This window comes from Ascaphus truei, chromosome 8 (genome assembly GCF_040206685.1).
Source record: "Ascaphus truei isolate aAscTru1 chromosome 8, aAscTru1.hap1, whole genome shotgun sequence".
NCBI classification, from domain to species: domain Eukaryota; kingdom Metazoa; phylum Chordata; class Amphibia; order Anura; family Ascaphidae; genus Ascaphus; species Ascaphus truei.
In genome coordinates, this window is record NC_134490.1 from 84,412,750 (window position 1) to 84,436,809 (window position 24,060).

At 53.9% G+C, this 24,060-nt stretch overlaps 1 protein-coding gene across 1 annotated transcript in view; it reads right to left on the bottom strand.

Annotated features, from left to right (window-relative positions):
- LOC142502200 (uncharacterized) overlaps positions 1-24,060 on the bottom strand; it is a 65,216-nt gene that overhangs the window by 37,038 nt on the left and 4,118 nt on the right. The window lies entirely within an intron of this gene.

The following is a 24,060-nucleotide window of genomic DNA, read 5'->3' on the forward strand; positions in this document are numbered from 1 at the left end:
AAGATCCTGCTATCCCCGCATACACACCCACACAGTAAGATCCTGCTATCCCCGCATACACACCCACACAGTAACATCCTGCTATCCCCGCATACACACCCACACAGTAAGATCCTGCTATCCCCGCATACACACCCACACAGCAAGATCCTGCTATCCCGCATACACACCCACACAGTAAGACCCTGCTATCCCCGCATACACACCCACACAGTAAGATCCTGCTATCCCCGCATACACACCCACAGTGTAAGATCCTGCTATACCCGCATACACACCCACACAGTAAGATCCTGCTATCCCCGCATACACACCCACACAGTAAGATCCTGCTATCCCGCATACACACCCACACAGTAAGATCCTGCTATCCCCGCATACACACCCACACAGTAAGACCCTGCTCTCCCCGCATACACACCCACACAGTAAGATCCTGCTATCCCCGCATACACACCCACACAGTAAGACCCTCCTATCCCCGCATACACACCCACACAGCAAGATCCTGCTATCCCTGCATACACACCCACACAGTAAGACCCTGCTATCCCCGCATACACACCCACACAGTAAGATCCTGCTATCCCCGCATACACACCCACACAGTAAGATCCTGCTATCCCCGCATACACACCCACACAGTAAGACCCTGCTATCCCCGCATACACACCCACACAGCAAGATCCTGCTATCCCCGCATACACACCCACACAGTAAGACCCTGCTATCCCCGCATACACACCCACACAGTAAGATCCTGCTATCCCCGCATACACACCCACACAGTAAGACCCTGCTATCCCGCATACACACCCACACAGTAAGATCCTGCTATCCCCGCATACACACCCACACAGCAAGATCCTGCTATCCCCGCATACACACCCACACAGCAAGATCCTGCTATCCACGCATACACACCCACACAGCAAGATCCTGCTATCCCCGCATACACACCCACACAGCAAGATCCTGCTATCCCCGCATACACACCCACACAGCAAGATCCTGCTATCCCCGCATACACACCCACACAGCAAGACCCTGCTATCCCCGCATACACACCCACACAGCAAGATCCTGCTATCCCCGCATACACACCCACACAGTAAGATCCTGCTATCTCCGCATACACACCCACACAGTAAGATCCTGCTATCCCCGCATACACACCCACACAGTAAGATCCTGCTATCCCCGCATACAAAGCCACACAGTAAGACCCCGCTATCCCCGCATACACACCCACACAGTAAGACCCTGCTATCCCCGCATACACACCCACACAGTAAGACCCTGCTATCCCCGCATACACACCCACAAAGTAAGATCCTGCTATCCCCGCATACACACCCACACAGTAAGATCCTGCTATCCCCGCATACACACCCACACAGTAAGACCCTGCTATCCCCTCATACACACCCACACAGTAAGATCCTGCTATCCCCGCATACACACCCACACAGTAAGATCCTGCTATCCCCGCATACACACCCACACAGTAAGACCCTGCTATCCCCGCATACACACCCACACAGCAAGATCCTGCTATCCCCGCATACACACCCACACAGTAAGACCCTGCTATCCCCGCATACACACCCACACAGTAAGATCCTGCTATCCCCGCATACACACCCACACAGTAAGACCCTGCTATCCCCACATACACACCCACACAGTAAGACCCTGCTATCCCCGCATACACACCCACACAGTAAGACCCTGCTATCCCCGCATACACACCCACACAGTAAGACCCTGCTATCCCCGCATACACACCCACACAGCAAGATCCTGCTATCCCCGCATACACACCCACACAGCAAGATCCTGCTATCCCCGCATACACACCTACACAGCAAGACCCTGCTATCCCCGCATACACACCCACACAGTAAGATCCTGCTATCCCCGCATACACACCCACACAGTAAGACCCTGCTATCCCCGCATACACACCCACACAGTAAGATCCTGCTATCCCCGCATACACACCCACACAGTAAGATCCTGCTATCCCCGCATACACACCCACACAGTAAGACCCTGCTATCCCCGCATACACACCCACACAGTAAGACCCTGCTATCCCCGCATACACACCCACACAGTAAGATCCTGCTATCCCCGCATACACACCCACACAGTAAGATCCTGCTATCCCCGCATACACACCCACACAGTAAGACCCTGCTATACCCGCATACACACCCACACAGTAAGATCCTGCTATCCCCGCATACACACCCACACAGTAAGATCCTGCTATCCCCGCATACACACCCACACAGTAAGATCCTGCTATCCCCGCATACACACCCACACAGTAAGATCCTGCTATCCCCGCATACACACCCACACAGTAAGATCCTGCTATCCCCGCATACACACCCACACAGTAAGACCCTGCTATCCCGCATACAAACCCACACAGTAAGATCCTGCTATCCCCGCATACACACCCACACAGTAAGATCCTGCTATCCCCGCATACACACCCACACAGTAAGACCCTGCTATCCCCGCATACACACCCACACAGTAAGATCCTGCTATCCCCGCATACACACCCACACAGTAAGATCCTGCTATCCCCGCATACACACCCACACAGTAAGATCCTGCTATCCCCGCATACACACCCACACAGTAAGACCTTGCTATCCCCGCATACACACCCACACAGTAAGACCCTGCTATCCCGCATACACACCCACACAGTAAGACCCTGCTATCCCCGCATACACACCCACACAGTAAGACCCTGCTATCCCCGCATACACACCCACAAAGTAAGATCCTGCTATCCCCGCATACACACCCACACAGTAAGATCCTGCTATCCCCGCATACACACCCACACAGTAAGATCCTGCTATCCCCGCATACACACCCACACAGTAAGATCCTGCTATCCCCGCATACACACCCACACAGTAAGATCCTGCTATCCCCGCATACACACCCACACAGTATGACCTTGCTATCCCCGCATACACACCCACACAGTAAGATCCTGCTATCCCCGCATACACACCCACACAGTAAGACCCTGCTATCCCCGCATACACACCCACACAGCAAGATCCTGCTATCCCCGCATACACACCCACACAGCAAGATCCTGCTATCCCCGCATACACACCCACACAGTAAGACCCTGCTATCCCCGCATACACACCCACACAGTAAGATCCTGCTATCCCCGCATACACACCCACACAGTATGACCTTGCTATCCCCGCATACACACCCACACAGTAAGACCCTGCTATCCCCGCATACACACCCACACAGTAAGACCCTGCTATCCCCGCATACACACCCACACAGTAAGACCCTCCTATCCCCGCATACACACCCACACAGTAAGACCCTGCTATCCCCGCATACACACCCACACAGTAAGACCCTGCTATCCCCGCATACACACCCACACAGTAAGATCCTGCTATCCCCTCATACACACCCACACAGTAAGATCCTGCTATCCCCGCATACACACCCACACAGTAAGATCCTGCTATCCCGCATACACACCCACACAGTAAGATCCTGCTATCCCCGCATACACACCCACACAGTAAGACCCTGCTTTCCCCGCATACACACCCACACAGTAAGATCCTGCTATCCCCGCATACACACCCACACAGTAAGACCCTCCTATCCCCGCATACACACCCACACAGCAAGATCCTGCTATCCCTGCATACACACCCACACAGTAAGAACCTGCTATCCCGCATACACACCCACACAGTAAGATCCTGCTATCCCCGCATACACACCCACACAGTAAGATCCTGCTATCCCGCATACACACCCACACAGTAAGATCCTGCTATCCCCGCATACACACCCACACAGTAAGACCCTGCTTTCCCCGCATACACACCCACACAGTAAGATCCTGCTATCCCCGCATACACACCCACACAGTAAGACCCTCCTATCCCCGCATACACACCCACACAGCAAGATCCTGCTATCCCTGCATACACACCCACACAGTAAGACCCTGCTATCCCCGCATACACACCCACACAGTAAGATCCTGCTATCCCCGCATACACACCCACACAGTAAGATCCTGCTATCCCCGCATACACACCCACACAGTAAGACCCTGCTATCCCCGCATACACACCCACACAGTAAGATCCTGCTATCCCCGCATACACACCCACACAGTAAGATCCTGCTATCCCCGCATACACACCCACACAGTAAGACCCTCCTATCCCGCATACACACCCACACAGTAAGATCCTGCTATCCCCGCATACACACCCACACAGTAAGATCCTGCTATCCCCGCATACACACCCACACAGTAAGATCCTGCTATCCCCGCATACACACCCACACAGTAAGACCCTGCTATCCCCTCATACACACCCACACAGTAAGATCCTGCTATCCCCGCATACACACCCACACAGTAAGATCCTGCTATCCCCGCATACACACCCACACAGTAAGACCCTGCTATCCCCGCATACACACCCACACAGTAAGATCCTGCTATCCCCGCATACACACCCACACAGCAAGATCCTGCTATCCCCGCATACACACCCACACAGTAAGACCCTGCTATCCCTGCATACACACCCACACAGTAAGATCCTGCTATCCCCGCATACACACCCACACAGTAAGACCCTGCTATCCCCGCATACACACCCACACAGTAAGACCCTGCTATCCCCGCATACACACCCACACAGTAAGACCCTGCTATCCCCGCATACACACAGTAAGATCCTGCTATCCCCGCATACACACCCACACAGCAAGATCCTGCTATCCCCGCATACACACCCACACAGCAAGACCCTGCTATCCCCGCATACACACCCACACAGTAAGATCCTGCTATCCCCGCATACACACCCACACAGTAAGACCCTGCTATCCCCGCATACACACCCACACAGTAAGATCCTGCTATCCCCGCATACACACCCACACAGTAAGATCCTGCTATCCCCGCATACACACCCACACAGTAAGACCCTGCTATCCCCGCATACACACCCACACAGTAAGACCCTGCTATCCCCGCATACACACCCACACAGTAAGATCCTGCTATCCCCGCATACACACCCACACAGTAAGATCCTGCTATCTCCACATACACACCCACACAGTAAGATCCTGCTATCCCCGCATACACACCCACACAGTAAGATCCTGCTATCCCCGCATACACACCCACACAGTAAGACCTTGCTATCCCCGCATACACACCCACACAGTAAGACCCTGCTATCCCGCATAAACACCCACACAGTAAGACCCTGCTATACCCGCATACACACCCACACAGTAAGACCCTGCTATCCCCGCATACACACCCACACAGTAAGACCCTGCTATCCCCGCATACACACCCACAAAGTAAGATCCTGCTATCCCCGCATACACACCCACACAGTAAGACCCTGCTATCCCCGCATACACACCCACACAGTAAGACCCTGCTATCCCCGCATACACACCCACACAGCAAGATCCTGCTATCTCCGCATACACACCCACACAGCAAGATCCTGCTATCCCCGCATACACACCCACACAGCAAGACCCTGCTATCCCCGCATACACACCCACACAGTAAGATCCTGCTATCCCCGCATACACACCCACACAGTAAGACCCTGCTATCCCCGCATACACACCCACACAGTAAGATCCTGCTATCCCCGCATACACACCCACACAGTAAGACCCTGCTATCCCCGCATACACACCCACACAGTAAGATCCTGCTATCCCCGCATACACACCCACACAGTAACATCCTGCTATCCCCGCATACACACCCACACAGTAAGATCCTGCTATCCCCGCATACACACCCACACAGCAAGATCCTGCTATCCCCACGTACACACCCACACAGTAAGATCCTGCTATCCCCGCATACACACCCACACAGTAAGACCCTGCTATCCCCGCATACACACCCACACAGTAAGACCCTGCTATCCCCGCATACACACCCACACAGTAAGATCCTGCTATCCCCGCATACACACCCACAGTGTAAGATCCTGCTATCCCCGCATACACACCCACACAGTAAGATCCTGCTATCCCCGCATACACACCCACACAGTAAGATCCTGCTATCCCGCATACACACCCACACAGTAAGATCCTGCTATCCCCGCATACACACCCACACAGTAAGACCCTGCTTTCCCCGCATACACACCCACACAGTAAGATCCTGCTATCCCCGCATACACACCCACACAGTAAGACCCTCCTATCCCCGCATACACACCCACACAGCAAGATCCTGCTATCCCCGCATACACACCCACACAGTAAGACCCTGCTATCCCCGCATACACACCCACACAGTAAGATCCTGCTATCCCCGCATACACACCCACACAGTAAGATCCTGCTATCCCCGCATACACACCCACACAGTAAGACCCTGCTATCCCCGCATACACACCCACACAGCAAGATCCTGCTATCCCCGCATACACACCCACACAGTAAGACCCTGCTATCCCCGCATACACACCCACACAGTAAGATCCTGCTATCCCCGCATACACACCCACACAGTAAGACCCTGCTATCCCGCATACACACCCACACAGTAAGATCCTGCTATCCCCGCATACACACCCACACAGCAAGATCCTGGTATCCCCGCATACACACCCACACAGCAAGATCCTGCTATCCCCGCATACACACCCACACAGCAAGATCCTGCTATCCCCGCATACACACCCACACAGCAAGATCCTGCTATCCCCGCATACACACCCACACAGTAAGACCCTGCTATCCCGCATACACACCCACACAGTAAGATCCTGCTATCCCCGCATACACACCCACACAGCAAGATCCTGGTATCCCCGCATACACACCCACACAGCAAGATCCTGCTATCCCCGCATACACACCCACACAGCAAGATCCTGCTATCCCCGCATACACACCCACACAGCAAGATCCTGCTATCCCCGCATACACACCCACACAGCAAGATCCTGCTATCCCCGCATACACACCCACACAGTAAGACCCTGCTATCCCCGCATACACACCCACACAGTAAGATCCTGCTATCCCCACATACACACCCACACCGTAAGATCCTGCTATCCCCGCATACACACCCACACAGTAAGACCCTGCTATCCCCGCATACACACCCACACAGTAAGACCCTGCTATCCCCGCATACACACCCACACAGTAAGACCCTGCTATCCCCGCATACACACCCACACAGTAAGACCCTGCTATCCCCGCATACACACCCACACAGTAAGACCCTGCTATCCCCGCATACACACCCACACAGCAAGATCCTGCTATCCCCGCATACACACCCACACAGTAAGATCCTGCTATCCCCGCATACACACCCACACAGTAAGACCCTGCTATCCCCGCATACACACCCACACAGTAAGACCCTGCTATCCCCGCATACACACCCACACAGTAAGATCCTGTTATCCCCGCATACACACCCACACAGTAAGACCCTGCTATCCCCGCATACACACCCACACAGTAAGACCCTGCTATCCCCTCATACACACCCACACAGTAAGATCCTGCTATCCCCGCATACACACCCACACAGTAAGATCCTGCTATCCCCGCATACACACCCACACAGTAAGATCCTATTATCCCCGCATACACACCCACACAGTAAGACCCTGCTATCCCCGCATACACACCCACACAGTAAGACCCTGCTATCCCCTCATACACACCCACACAGTAAGATCCTGCTATCCCCGCATACACACCCACACAGTAAGATCCTGCTATCCCCGCATACACACCCACACAGTAAGACCCTGCTATCCCCGCATACACACCCACACAGTAAGATCCTGCTATCCCCGCGTACACACCCACACAGCAAGATCCTGCTATCCCCGCATACACACCCACACAGTAAGACCCTGCTATCCCCGCATACACACCCACACAGTAAGATCCTGCTATCCCCGCATACACACCCACACAGTAAGATCCTGCTATCCCCGCATACACACCCACACAGTATGACCTTGCTATCCCCGCATACACACCTACACAGTAAGACCCTGCTATCCCCGCATACACACCCACACAGTAAGATCCTGCTATCCCCGCATACACACCCACACAGTAAGATCCTGCTATCCCCGCATACACACCCACACAGTAAGATCCTGCTATCCCCACATACACACCCACACAGTAAGATCCTGCTATCCCCGCATACACACCCACACAGTAAGACCCTGCTATCCCCGCATACACACCCACACAGTAAGACCCTGCTATCCCCGCATACACACCCACACAGTAAGATCCTGCTATCCCCGCATACACACCCACACAGTAAGACCCTGCTATCCCAACGTACACACCCACACAGTAAGACCCTGCTATCCCCGCATACACACCCACACAGTAAGACCCTGCTATCCCCGCATACACACCCACACAGTAAGACCCTGCTATCCCCGCATACACACCCACACAGCAAGATCCTGCTATCCCCGCATACACACCCACACAGCAAGATCCTGCTATCCCCGCATACACACCCACACAGCAAGACCCTGCTATCCCCGCATACACACCCACACAGTAAGATCCTGCTATCCCCGCATACACACCCACACAGTAAGACCCTGCTATCCCCGCATACACACCCACACAGTAAGATCCTGCTATCCCCGCATACACACCCACACAGTAAGATCCTGCTATCCCCGCATACACACCCACACAGTAAGACCCTGCTATCCCCGCATACACACCCACACAGTAAGACCCTGCTATCCCCGCATACACACCCACACAGTAAGATCCTGCTATCCCCGCATACACACCCACACAGTAAGATCCTGCTATCCCCGCATACACACCCACACAGTAAGACCCTGCTATACCCGCATACACACCCACACAGTAAGATCCTGCTATCCCCGCATACACACCCACACAGTAAGATCCTGCTATCCCCGCATACACACCCACACAGTAAGATCCTGCTATCCCCGCATACACACCCACACAGTAAGATCCTGCTATCCCCGCATACACACCCACACAGTAAGATCCTGCTATCCCCGCATACACACCCACACAGTAAGACCCTGCTATCCCGCATACACACCCACACAGTAAGATCCTGCTATCCCCGCATACACACCCACACAGTAAGATCCTGCTATCCCCGCATACACACCCACACAGTAAGACCCTGCTATCCCCGCATACACACCCACACAGTAAGATCCTGCTATCCCCGCATACACACCCACACAGTAAGATCCTGCTATCCCCGCATACACACCCACACAGTAAGATCCTGCTATCCCCGCATACACACCCACACAGTAAGACCTTGCTATCCCCGCATACACACCCACACAGTAAGACCCTGCTATCCCGCATACACACCCACACAGTAAGACCCTGCTATCCCCGCATACACACCCACACAGTAAGACCCTGCTATCCCCGCATACACACCCACAAAGTAAGATCCTGCTATCCCCGCATACACACCCACACAGTAAGATCCTGCTATCCCCGCATACACACCCACACAGTAAGATCCTGCTATCCCCGCATACACACCCACACAGTAAGATCCTGCTATCCCCGCATACACACCCACACAGTAAGATCCTGCTATCCCCGCATACACACCCACACAGTATGACCTTGCTATCCCCGCATACACACCCACACAGTAAGATCCTGCTATCCCCGCATACACACCCACACAGTAAGACCTTGCTATCCCCGCATACACACCCACACAGCAAGATCCTGCTATCCCCGCATACACACCCACACAGCAAGATCCTGCTATCCCCGCATACACACCCACACAGTAAGACCCTGCTATCCCCGCATACACACCCACACAGTAAGATCCTGCTATCCCCGCATACACACCCACACAGTATGACCTTGCTATCCCCGCATACACACCCACACAGTAAGACCCTGCTATCCCCGCATACACACCCACACAGTAAGACCCTGCTATCCCCGCATACACACCCACACAGTAAGACCCTGCTATCCCCGCATACACACCCACACAGTAAGACCCTGCTATCCCCGCATACACACCCACACAGTAAGACCCTGCTATCCCCGCATACACACCCACACAGTAAGATCCTGCTATCCCCTCATACACACCCACACAGTAAGATCCTGCTATCCCCGCATACACACCCACACAGTAAGATCCTGCTATCCCGCATACACACCCACACAGTAAGATCCTGCTATCCCCGCATACACACCCACACAGTAAGACCCTGCTTTCCCCGCATACACACCCACACAGTAAGATCCTGCTATCCCCGCATACACACCCACACAGTAAGACCCTCCTATCCCCGCATACACACCCACACAGCAAGATCCTGCTATCCCTGCATACACACCCACACAGTAAGAACCTGCTATCCCGCATACACACCCACACAGTAAGATCCTGCTATCCCCGCATACACACCCACACAGTAAGATCCTGCTATCCCGCATACACACCCACACAGTAAGATCCTGCTATCCCCGCATACACACCCACACAGTAAGATCCTGCTATCCCCGCATACACACCCACACAGTAAGATCCTGCTATCCCCTCATACACACCCACACAGTAAGACCCTGCTATCCCCGCATACACACCCACACAGCAAGATCCTGCTATCCCTGCATACACACCCACACAGTAAGACCCTGCTATCCCCGCATACACACCCACACAGTAAGACCCTGCTATCCCCGCATACACACCCACACAGTAAGACCCTGCTATCCCCGCATACACACCCACACAGTAAGATCCTGCTATCCCCGCATACACACCCACACAGTAAGATCCTGCTATCCCCGCATACACACCCACACAGTAAGACCCTCCTATCCCGCATACACACCCACACAGTAAGATCCTGCTATCCCCGCATACACACCCACACAGTAAGATCCTGCTATCCCCGCATACACACCCACACAGTAAGATCCTGCTATCCCCGCATACACACCCACACAGTAAGACCCTGCTATCCCCTCATACACACCCACACAGTAAGATCCTGCTATCCCCGCATACACCCCACACAGTAAGATCCTGCTATCCCCGCATACACACCCACACAGTAAGACCCTGCTATCCCCGCATACACACCCACACAGTAAGATCCTGCTATCCCCGCATACACACCCACACAGCAAGATCCTGCTATCCCCGCATACACACCCACACAGTAAGACCCTGCAATCCCTGCATACACACCCACACAGTAAGATCCTGCTATCCCCGCATACACACCCACACAGTAAGACCCTGCTATCCCCGCATACACATCCACACAGTAAGACCCTGCTATCCCCGCATACACACCCACACAGTAAGACCCTGCTATCCCCGCATACACACAGTAAGATCCTGCTATCCCCGCATACACACCCACACAGCAAGATCCTGCTATCCCCGCATACACACCCACACAGCAAGACCCTGCTATCCCCGCATACACACCCACACAGTAAGATCCTGCTATCCCCGCATACACACCCACACAGTAAGACCCTGCTATCCCCGCATACACACCCACACAGTAAGATCCTGCTATCCCCGCATACACACCCACACAGTAAGATCCTGCTATCCCCGCATACACACCCACACAGTAAGACCCTGCTATCCCCGCATACACACCCACACAGTAAGACCCTGCTATCCCCGCATACACACCCACACAGTAAGATCCTGCTATCCCCGCATACACACCCACACAGTAAGATCCTGCTATCTCCGCATACACACCCAAACAGTAAGATCCTGCTATCCCCGCATACACACCCACACAGTAAGATCCTGCTATCCCCTCATACACACCCACACAGTAAGACCTTGCTATCCCCGCATACACACCCACACAGTAAGACCCTGCTATCCCGCATACACACCCACACAGTAAGACCCTGCTATACCCGCATACACACCCACACAGTAAGACCCTGCTATCCCCGCATACACACCCACACAGTAAGACCCTGCTATCCCCGCATACACACCCACAAAGTAAAATCCTGCTATCCCCGCATACACACCCACACAGTAAGACCCTGCTATCCCCGCATACACACCCACAAAGTAAGATCCTGCTATCCCCGCATACACACCCACACAGTAAGACCCTGCTATCCCCGCATACACACCCACACAGTAAGACCCTGCTATCCCCGCATACACACCCACACAGCAAGATCCTGCTATCCCCGCATACACACCCACACAGCAAGATCCTGCTATCCCCGCATACACACCCACACAGCAAGACCCTGCTATCCCCGCATACACACCCACACAGTAAGATCCTTCTATCCCCGCATACACACCCACACAGTAAGACCCTGCTATCCCCGCATACACACCCACACAGTAAGACCCTGCTATCCCCGCATACACACCCACACAGTAAGATCCTGCTATCCCCGCATACACACCCACACAGTAAGACCCTGCTATCCCCGCATACACACCCACACAGTAAGATCCTGCTATCCCCGCATACACACCCACACAGTAACATCCTGCTATCCCCGCATACACACCCACACAGTAAGATCCTGCTATCCCCGCATACACACCCACACAGCAAGATCCTGCTATCCCCACGTACACACCCACACAGTAAGATCCTGCTATCCCGCATACACACCCACACAGTAAGACCCTGCTATCCCCGCATACACCCACACAGTAAGACCCTGCTATCCCCGCATACACACCCACACAGTAAGATCCTGCTATCCCCGCATACACACCCACAGTGTAAGATCCTGCTATCCCCGCATACACACCCACACAGTAAGATCCTGCTATCCCCGCATACACACCCACACAGTAAGATCCTGCTATCTCGCATACACACCCACACAGTAAGATCCTGCTATCCCCGCATACACACCCACACAGTAAGACCCTGCTTTCCCCGCATACACACCCACACAGTAAGATCCTGCTATCCCCGCATACACACCCACACAGTAAGACCCTCCTATCCCCGCATACACACCCACACAGCAAGATCCTGCTATCCCTGCATACACACCCACACAGTAAGACCCTGCTATCCCCGCATACACACCCACACAGTAAGATCCTGCTATCCCCGCATACACACCCACACAGTAAGATCCTGCTATCCCCGCATACACACCCACACAGTAAGACCCTGCTATCCCCGCATACACACCCACACAGCAAGATCCTGCTATCCCCGCATACACACCCACACAGTAAGACCCTGCTATCCCCGCATACACACCCACACAGTAAGATCCTGCTATCCCCGCATACACACCCACACAGTAAGACCCTGCTATCCCGCATACACACCCACACAGTAAGATCCTGCTATCCCCGCATACACACCCACACAGTAAGATCCTGCTATCCCCGCATACACACCCACACAGCAAGATCCTGCTATCCCCGCATACACACCCACACAGCAAGATCCTGCTATCCCCGCATACACACCAACACAGCAAGATCCTGCTATCCCCGCATACACACCCACACAGCAAGATCCTGCTATCCCCGCATACACACCCACACAGTAAGATCCTGCTATCCCCGCATACACACCCACACAGTAAGATCCTGCTATCCCCGCATACACACCCACACAGTAAGACCCTGCTATCCCCGCATACACACCCACACAGTAAGACCCTGCTATCCCCGCATACACACCCACACAGTAAGACCCTGCTATCCCCGCATACACACCCACAAAGTAAGATCCTGCTATCCCCGCATACACACCCACACAGTAAGATCCTGCTATCCCCGCATACACACCCACACAGTAAGACCCTGCTATCCCCGCATACACACCCACACAGCAAGATCCTGCTATCCCCGCATACACACCCACACAGTAAGATCCTGCTATCCCCGCATACACACCCACACATTAAGACCCTGCTATCCCCGCATACACACCCACACAGTAAGACCCTGCTATCCCCGCATACACACCCACACAGTAAGATCCTGTTATCCCCGCATACACACCCACACAGTAAGACCCTGCTATCCCCGCATACACACACTCACAGTAAGACCCTGCTATCCCCTCATACACACCCACACAGTAAGATCCTGCTATCCCCGCATACACACCCACACAGTAAGATCCTGCTATCCCCGCATACACACCCACACAGTAAGACCCTGCTATCCCCGCATACACACCCACACAGTAAGATCCTGCTATCCCCGCATACACACCCACACAGCAAGATCCTGCTATCCCCGCATACACACCCACACAGTAAGACCCTGCTATTCCCGCATACACACCCACACAGTAAGATCCTGCTATCCCCGCATACACACCAACACAGTAAGATCCTGCTATCCCCGCATACACACCCACACAGTATGACCTTGCTATCCCCGCATACACACCCACACAGTAAGACCCTGCTATCCCCGCATACACACCCACACAGTAAGATCCTGCTATCCCCGCATACACACCCACACAGTAAGATCCTGCTATCCCCGCATACACACCCACACAGTAAGATCCTGCTATCCCCGCATACACACCCACACAGTAAGATCCTGCTATCCCCGCATACACACCCACACAGTAAGACCCTGCTATCCCCGCATACACACCCACACAGTAAGATCCTGCTATCCCCGCATACACACCCACACAGTAAGACCCTGCTATCCCCACGTACACACCCACACAGTAAGACCCTGCTATCCCCGCATACACACCCACACAGTAAGACCCTGCTATCCCCGCATACACACCCACACAGTAAGACCCTGCTATCCCCGCATACACACCCACACAGCAAGATCCTGCTATCCCCGCATACACACCCACACAGCAAGATCCTGCTATCCCCGCATACACACCCACACAGCAAGACCCTGCTATCCCCGCATACACACCCACACAGCAAGATCCTGCTATCCCCGCATACACACCCACACAGCAAGATCCTGCTATCCCCGCATACACACCCACACAGTAAGATCCTGCTATCCCCGCATACACACCCACACAGTAACATCCTGCTATCCCCGCATACACACCCACACAGTAAGATCCTGCTATCCCCGCATACACACCCACACAGCAAGATCCTGCTATCCCCACGTACACACCCACACAGTAAGATCCTGCTATCCCGCATACACACCCACACAGTAAGACCCTGCTATCCCCGCATACACACCCACACAGTAAGACCCTGCTATCCCCGCATACACACCCACACAGTAAGATCCTGCTATCCCCGCATACACACCCACAGTGTAAGATCCTGCTATCCCCGCATACACACCCACACAGTAAGATCCTGCTATCCCCGCATACACACCCACACAGTAAGATCCTGCTATCCCCGCATACACACCCACACAGTAAGATCCTGCTATCCCCGCATACACACCCACACAGCAAGATCCTGCTATCCCCGCATACACACCCACACAGCAAGATCCTGCTATCCCCGCATACACACCCACACAGTAAGACCCTGCTATCCCCGCATACACACCCACACAGTAAGACCCTGCTATCCCCGCATACACACCCACACAGTAAGACCCTGCTATCCCCGCATACACACCCACAAAGTAAGATCCTGCTATCCCCGCATACACACCCACACAGTAAGATCCTGCTATCCCCGCATACACACCCACACAGTAAGACCCTGCTATCCCCGCATACACACCCACACAGCAAGATCCTGCTATCCCCGCATACACACCCACACAGTAAGATCCTGCTATCCCCGCATACACACCCACACATTAAGACCCTGCTATCCCCGCATACACACCCACACAGTAAGACCCTGCTATCCCCGCATACACACCCACACAGTAAGATCCTGTTATCCCCGCATACACACCCACACAGTAAGACCCTGCTATCCCCGCATACACACCCACACAGTAAGACCCTGCTATCCCCTCATACACACCCACACAGTAAGATCCTGCTATCCCCGCATACACACCCACACAGTAAGATCCTGCTATCCCCGCATACACACCCACACAGTAAGACCCTGCTATCCCCGCATACACACCCACACAGTAAGATCCTGCTATCCCCGCATACACACCCACACAGCAAGATCCTGCTATCCCCGCATACACACCCACACAGTAAGACCCTGCTATTCCCGCATACACACCCACACAGTAAGATCCTGCTATCCCCGCATACACACCAACACAGTAAGATCCTGCTATCCCCGCATACACACCCACACAGTATGACCTTGCTATCCCCGCATACACACCCACACAGTAAGACCCTGCTATCCCCGCATACACACCCACACAGTAAGATCCTGCTATCCCCGCATACACACCCACACAGTAAGATCCTGCTATCCCCGCATACACACCCACACAGTAAGATCCTGCTATCCCCGCATACACACCCACACAGTAAGATCCTGCTATCCCCGCATACACACCCACACAGTAAGACCCTGCTATCCCCGCATACACACCCACACAGTAAGATCCTGCTATCCCCGCATACACACCCACACAGTAAGACCCTGCTATCCCCACGTACACACCCACACAGTAAGACCCTGCTATCCCCGCATACACACCCACACAGTAAGACCCTGCTATCCCCGCATACACACCCACACAGTAAGACCCTGCTATCCCCGCATACACACCCACACAGCAAGATCCTGCTATCCCCGCATACACACCCACACAGCAAGATCCTGCTATCCCCGCATACACACCCACACAGCAAGACCCTGCTATCCCCGCATACACACCCACACAGCAAGATCCTGCTATCCCCGCATACACACCCACACAGCAAGATCCTGCTATCCCCGCATACACACCCACACAGTAAGATCCTGCTATCCCCGCATACACACCCACACAGTAACATCCTGCTATCCCCGCATACACACCCACACAGTAAGATCCTGCTATCCCCGCATACACACCCACACAGCAAGATCCTGCTATCCCCACGTACACACCCACACAGTAAGATCCTGCTATCCCGCATACACACCCACACAGTAAGACCCTGCTATCCCCGCATACACACCCACACAGTAAGACCCTGCTATCCCCGCATACACACCCACACAGTAAGATCCTGCTATCCCCGCATACACACCCACAGTGTAAGATCCTGCTATCCCCGCATACACACCCACACAGTAAGATCCTGCTATCCCCGCATACACACCCACACAGTAAGATCCTGCTATCCCCGCATACACACCCACACAGCAAGATCCTGCTATCCCCGCATACACACCCACACAGTAAGACCCTGCTATTCCCGCATACACACCCACACAGTAAGATCCTGCTATCCCCGCATACACACCAACACAGTAAGATCCTGCTATCCCCGCATACACACCCACACAGTATGACCTTGCTATCCCCGCATACACACCCACACAGTAAGACCCTGCTATCCCCGCATACACACCCACACAGTAAGATCCTGCTATCCCCGCATACACACCCACACAGTAAGATCCTGCTATCCCCGCATACACACCCACACAGTAAGATCCTGCTATCCCCGCATACACACCCACACAGTAAGATCCTGCTATCCCCGCATACACACCCACACAGTAAGACCCTGCTATCCCCGCATACACACCCACACAGTAAGATCCTGCTATCCCCGCATACACACCCACACAGTAAGACCCTGCTATCCCCACGTACACACCCACACAGTAAGACCCTGCTATCCCCGCATACACACCCACACAGTAAGACCCTGCTATCCCCGCATACACACCCACACAGTAAGACCCTGCTATCCCCGCATACACACCCACACAGCAAGATCCTGCTATCCCCGCATACACACCCACACAGCAAGATCCTGCTATCCCCGCATACACACCCACACAGCAAGACCCTGCTATCCCCGCATACACACCCACACAGCAAGATCCTGCTATCCCCGCATACACACCCACACAGCAAGATCCTGCTATCCCCGCATACACACCCACACAGTAAGATCCTGCTATCCCCGCATACACACCCACACAGTAACATCCTGCTATCCCCGCATACACACCCACACAGTAAGATCCTGCTATCCCCGCATACACACCCACACAGCAAGATCCTGCTATCCCCACGTACACACCCACACAGTAAGATCCTGCTATCCCGCATACACACCCACACAGTAAGACCCTGCTATCCCCGCATACACACCCACACAGTAAGACCCTGCTATCCCCGCATACACACCCACACAGTAAGATCCTGCTATCCCCGCATACACACCCACAGTGTAAGATCCTGCTATCCCCGCATACACACCCACACAGTAAGATCCTGCTATCCCCGCATACACACCCACACAGTAAGATCCTGCTATCCCCGCATACACACCCACACAGTAAGATCCTGCTATCCCCGCATACACACCCACACAGCAAGATCCTGCTATCCCCGCATACACACCCACACAGCAAGATCCTGCTATCCCCGCATACACACCCACACAGCAAGACCCTCCTATCCCCGCATACACACCCACACAGCAAGATCCTGCTATCCCTGCATACACACCCACACAGTAAGACCCTGCTATCCCCGCATACACACCCACACAGTAAGATCCTGCTATCCCCGCATACACACCCACACAGTAAGATCCTGCTATCCCCGCATACACACCCACACAGTAAGACCCTGCTATCCCCGCATACACACCCACACAGCAAGATCCTGCTATCCCCGCATACACACCCACACAGTAAGACCCTGCTATCCCCGCATACACACCCACACAGTAAGATCCTGCTATCCCCGCATACACACCCACACAGTAAGACCCTGCTATCCCGCATACACACCCACACAGTAAGATCCTGCTATCCCCGCATACACACCCACACAGTAAGATCCTGCTATCCCCGCATACACACCCACACAGCAAGATCCTGCTATCCCCGCATACACACCCACACAGCAAGATCCTGCTATCCCCGCATACACACCCACACAGCAAGATCCTGCTATCCCCGCATACACACCCACACAGCAAGATCCTGCTATCCCCGCATACACACCCACACAGTAAGACCCTGCTATCCCCGCATACACACCCACACAGTAAGATCCTGCTATCCCCGCATACACACCCACACAGTAAGATCCTGCTATCCCCGCATACACACCCACACAGTAAGATCCTGCTATCCCCGCATACACACCCACACAGTAAGACCCTGCTATCCCCGCATACACACCCACACAGTAAGACCCTGCTATCCCCGCATACACACCCACACAGTAAGACCCTGCTATCCCCGCATACACACCCACAAAGTAAGATCCTGCTATCCCCGCATACACACCCACACAGTAAGATCCTGCTATCCCCGCATACACACCCACACAGTAAGACCTTGCTATCCCCGCATACACACCCACACAGCAAGATCCTGCTATCCCCGCATACACACCCACACAGTAAGATCCTGCTATCCCCGCATACACACCCACACAGTAAGACCCTGCTATCCCCGCATCCACACCCACACAGTAAGACCCTGCTATCCCCGCATACACACCCACACAGTAAGATCCTGTTATCCCCGCATACACACCCACACAGTAAGACCCTGCTATCCCCGCATACACACCCACGCAGTAAGACCCTGCTTTCCCCGCATACACACCCACACAGTAAGATCCTGCTATCCCCGCATACACACCCACACAGTAAGACCCTCCTATCCCCGCATACACACCCACACAGCAAGATCCTGCTATCCCTGCATACACACCCACACAGTAAGACCCTGCTATCCCCGCATACACACCCACACAGTAAGATCCTGCTATCCCCGCATACACACCCACACAGTAAGATCCTGCTATCCCCGCATACACACCCACACAGTAAGACCCTGCTATCCCCGCATACACACCCACACAGCAAGATCCTGCTATCCCCGCATACACACCCACACAGTAAGACCCTGCTATCCCCGCATACACACCCACACAGTAAGATCCTGCTATCCCCGCATACACACCCACACAGTAAGACCCTGCTATCCCGCATACACACCCACACAGTAAGATCCTGCTATCCCCGCATACACACCCACACAGTAAGATCCTGCTATCCCCGCATACACACCCACACAGCAAGATCCTGCTATCCCCGCATACACACCCACACAGCAAGATCCTGCTATCCCCGCATACACACCCACACAGCAAGATCCTGCTATCCCCGCATACACACCCACACAGCAAGATCCTGCTATCCCCGCATACACACCCACACAGTAAGACCCTGCTATCCCCGCATACACACCCACACAGTAAGATCCTGCTATCCCCGCATACACACCCACACAGTAAGATCCTGCTATCCCCGCATACACACCCACACAGTAAGATCCTGCTATCCCCGCATACACACCCACACAGTAAGACCCTGCTATCCCCGCATACACACCCACACAGTAAGACCCTGCTATCCCCGCATACACACCCACACAGTAAGACCCTGCTATCCCCGCATACACACCCACAAAGTAAGATCCTGCTATCCCCGCATACACACCCACACAGTAAGATCCTGCTATCCCCGCATACACACCCACACAGTAAGACCCTGCTATCCCCGCATACACACCCACACAGCAAGATCCTGCTATCCCCGCATACACACCCACACAGTAAGATCCTGCTATCCCCGCATACACACCCACACAGTAAGACCCTGCTATCCCCGCATACACACCCACACAGTAAGACCCTGCTATCCCCGCATACACACCCACACAGTAAGATCCTGTTATCCCCGCATACACACCCACACAGCAAGATCCTGCTATCCCCACGTACACACCCACACAGTAAGATCCTGCTATCCCGCATACACACCCACACAGTAAGACCCTGCTATCCCCGCATACACACCCACACAGTAAGACCCTGCTATCCCCGCATACACACCCACACAGTAAGATCCTGCTATCCCCGCATACACACCCACAGTGTAAGATCCTGCTATCCCCGCATACACACCCACACAGTAAGATCCTGCTATCCCCGCATACACACCCACACAGCAAGATCCTGCTATCCCCACGTACACACCCACACAGTAAGATCCTGCTATCCCGCATACACACCCACACAGTAAGACCCTGCTATCCCCGCATACACACCCACACAGTAAGACCCTGCTATCCCCGCATACACACCCACACAGTAAGATCCTGCTATCCCCGCATACACACCCACAGTGTAAGATCCTGCTATCCCCGCATACACACCCACACAGTAAGATCCTGCTATCCCCGCATACACACCCACACAGTAAGATCCTGCTATCCCGCATACACACCCACACAGTAAGATCCTGCTATCCCCGCATACACACCCACACAGTAAGACCCTGCTTTCCCTGCATACACACCCACACAGTAAGATCCTGCTATCCCCGCATACACACCCACACAGTAAGACCCTCCTATCCCTGCATACACACCCACACAGCAAGATCCTGCTATCCCTGCATACACACCCACACAGTAAGACCCTGCTATCCCCGCATACACACCCACACAGTAAGATCCTGCTATCCCCGCATACACACCCACACAGTAAGATCCTGCTATCCCCGCATACACACCCACACAGTAAGACCCTGCTATCCCCGCATACACACCCACACAGCAAGATCCTGCTATCCCCGCATACACACCCACACAGTAAGACCCTGCTATCCCCGCATACACACCCACACAGTAAGATCCTGCTATCCCCGCATACACACCCACACAGTAAGACCCTGCTATCCCGCATACACACCCACACAGTAAGATCCTGCTATCCCCGCATACACACCCACACAGCAAGATCCTGCTATCCCCGCATACACACCCACACAGCAAGATCCTGCTATCCCCGCATACACACCCACACAGCAAGATCCTGCTATCCCCGCATACACACCCACACAGCAAGATCCTGCTATCCCCGCATACACACCCACACAGTAAGACCCTGCTATCCCCGCATACACACCCACACAGTAAGATCCTGCTATCCCCGCATACACACCCACACAGTAAGATCCTGCTATCCCCGCATACACACCCACACAGTAAGATCCTGCTATCCCCGCATACACACCCACACAGTAAGACCCTGCTATCCCCGCATACACACCCACACAGTAAGACCCTGCTATCCCCGCATACACACCCACACAGTAAGACCCTGCTATCCCCGCATACACACCCACAAAGTAAGATCCTGCTATCCCCGCATACACACCCACACAGTAAGATCCTGCTATCCCCGCATACACACCCACACAGTAAGACCCTACTATCCCCGCATACACACCCACACAGCAAGATCCTGCTATCCCCGCATACACACCCACACAGTAAGATCCTGCTATCCCCGCATACACACCCACACAGTAAGACCCTGCTATCCCCGCATACACACCCACACAGTAAGACCCTGCTATCCCCGCATACACACCCACACAGTAAGATCCTGTTATCCCCGCATACACACCCACACAGTAAGACCCTGCTATCCCCGCATACACACCCACACAGTAAGACCCTGCTATCCCCTCATACACACCCACACAGTAAGATCCTGCTATCCCCGCATACACACCCACACAGTAAGATCCTGCTATCCCCGCATACACACCCACACAGTAAGACCCTGCTATCCCGCATACACACCCACACAGTAAGACCCTGCTATCCCCGCATACACACCCACACAGCAAGATCCTGCTATCCCCGCATACACACCCACACAGTAAGATCCTGCTATCCCCGCATACACACCCACACAGTAAGACCCTGCTATCCCCGCATACACACCCACACAGTAAGACCCTGCTATCCCCGCATACACACCCACACAGTAAGATCCTGTTATCCCCGCATACACACCCACACAGTAAGACCCTGCTATCCCCGCATACACACCCACACAGTAAGACCCTGCTATCCCCTCATACACACCCACACAGTAAGATCCTGCTATCCCCGCATACACACCCACACAGTAAGATCCTGCTATCCCCGCATACACACCCACACAGTAAGACCCTGCTATCCCCGCATACACACCCACACAGTAAGATCCTGCTATCCCCGCATACACACCCACACAGCAAGATCCTGCTATCCCCGCATACACACCCACACAGTAAGACCCTGCTATCCCCGCATACACACCCACACAGTAAGATCCTGCTATCCCCGCATACACACCCACACAGTAAGATCCTGCTATCCCCGCATACACACCCACACAGTATGACCTTGCTATCCCCGCATACACACCCACACAGTAAGACCCTGCTATCCCCGCATACACACCCACACAGTAAGACCCTGCTATCCCCGCATACACACCCACACAGTAAGATCCTGCTATCCCCGCATACACACCCACACAGTAAGACCCTGCTATCCCCACGTACACACCCACACAGTAAGACCCTGCTATCCCCGCATACACACCCACACAGTAAGACCCTGCTATCCCCGCATACACACCCACACAGTAAGACCCTGCTATCCCCGCATACACACCCACACAGCAAGATCCTGCTATCCCCGCATACACACCCACACAGCAAGATCCTGCTATCCCTGCATACACACCCACACAGCAAGACCCTGCTATCCCCGCATACACACCCACACAGTAAGATCCTGCTATCCCCGCATACACACCCACACAGTAAGACCCTGCTATCCCCGCATACACACCCACACAGTAAGATCCTGCTATCCCCGCATACACACCCACACAGTAAGATCCTGCTATCCCCGCATACACACCCACACAGTAAGACCCTGCTATCCCCGCATACACACCCACACAGTAAGACCCTGCTATCCCCGCATACA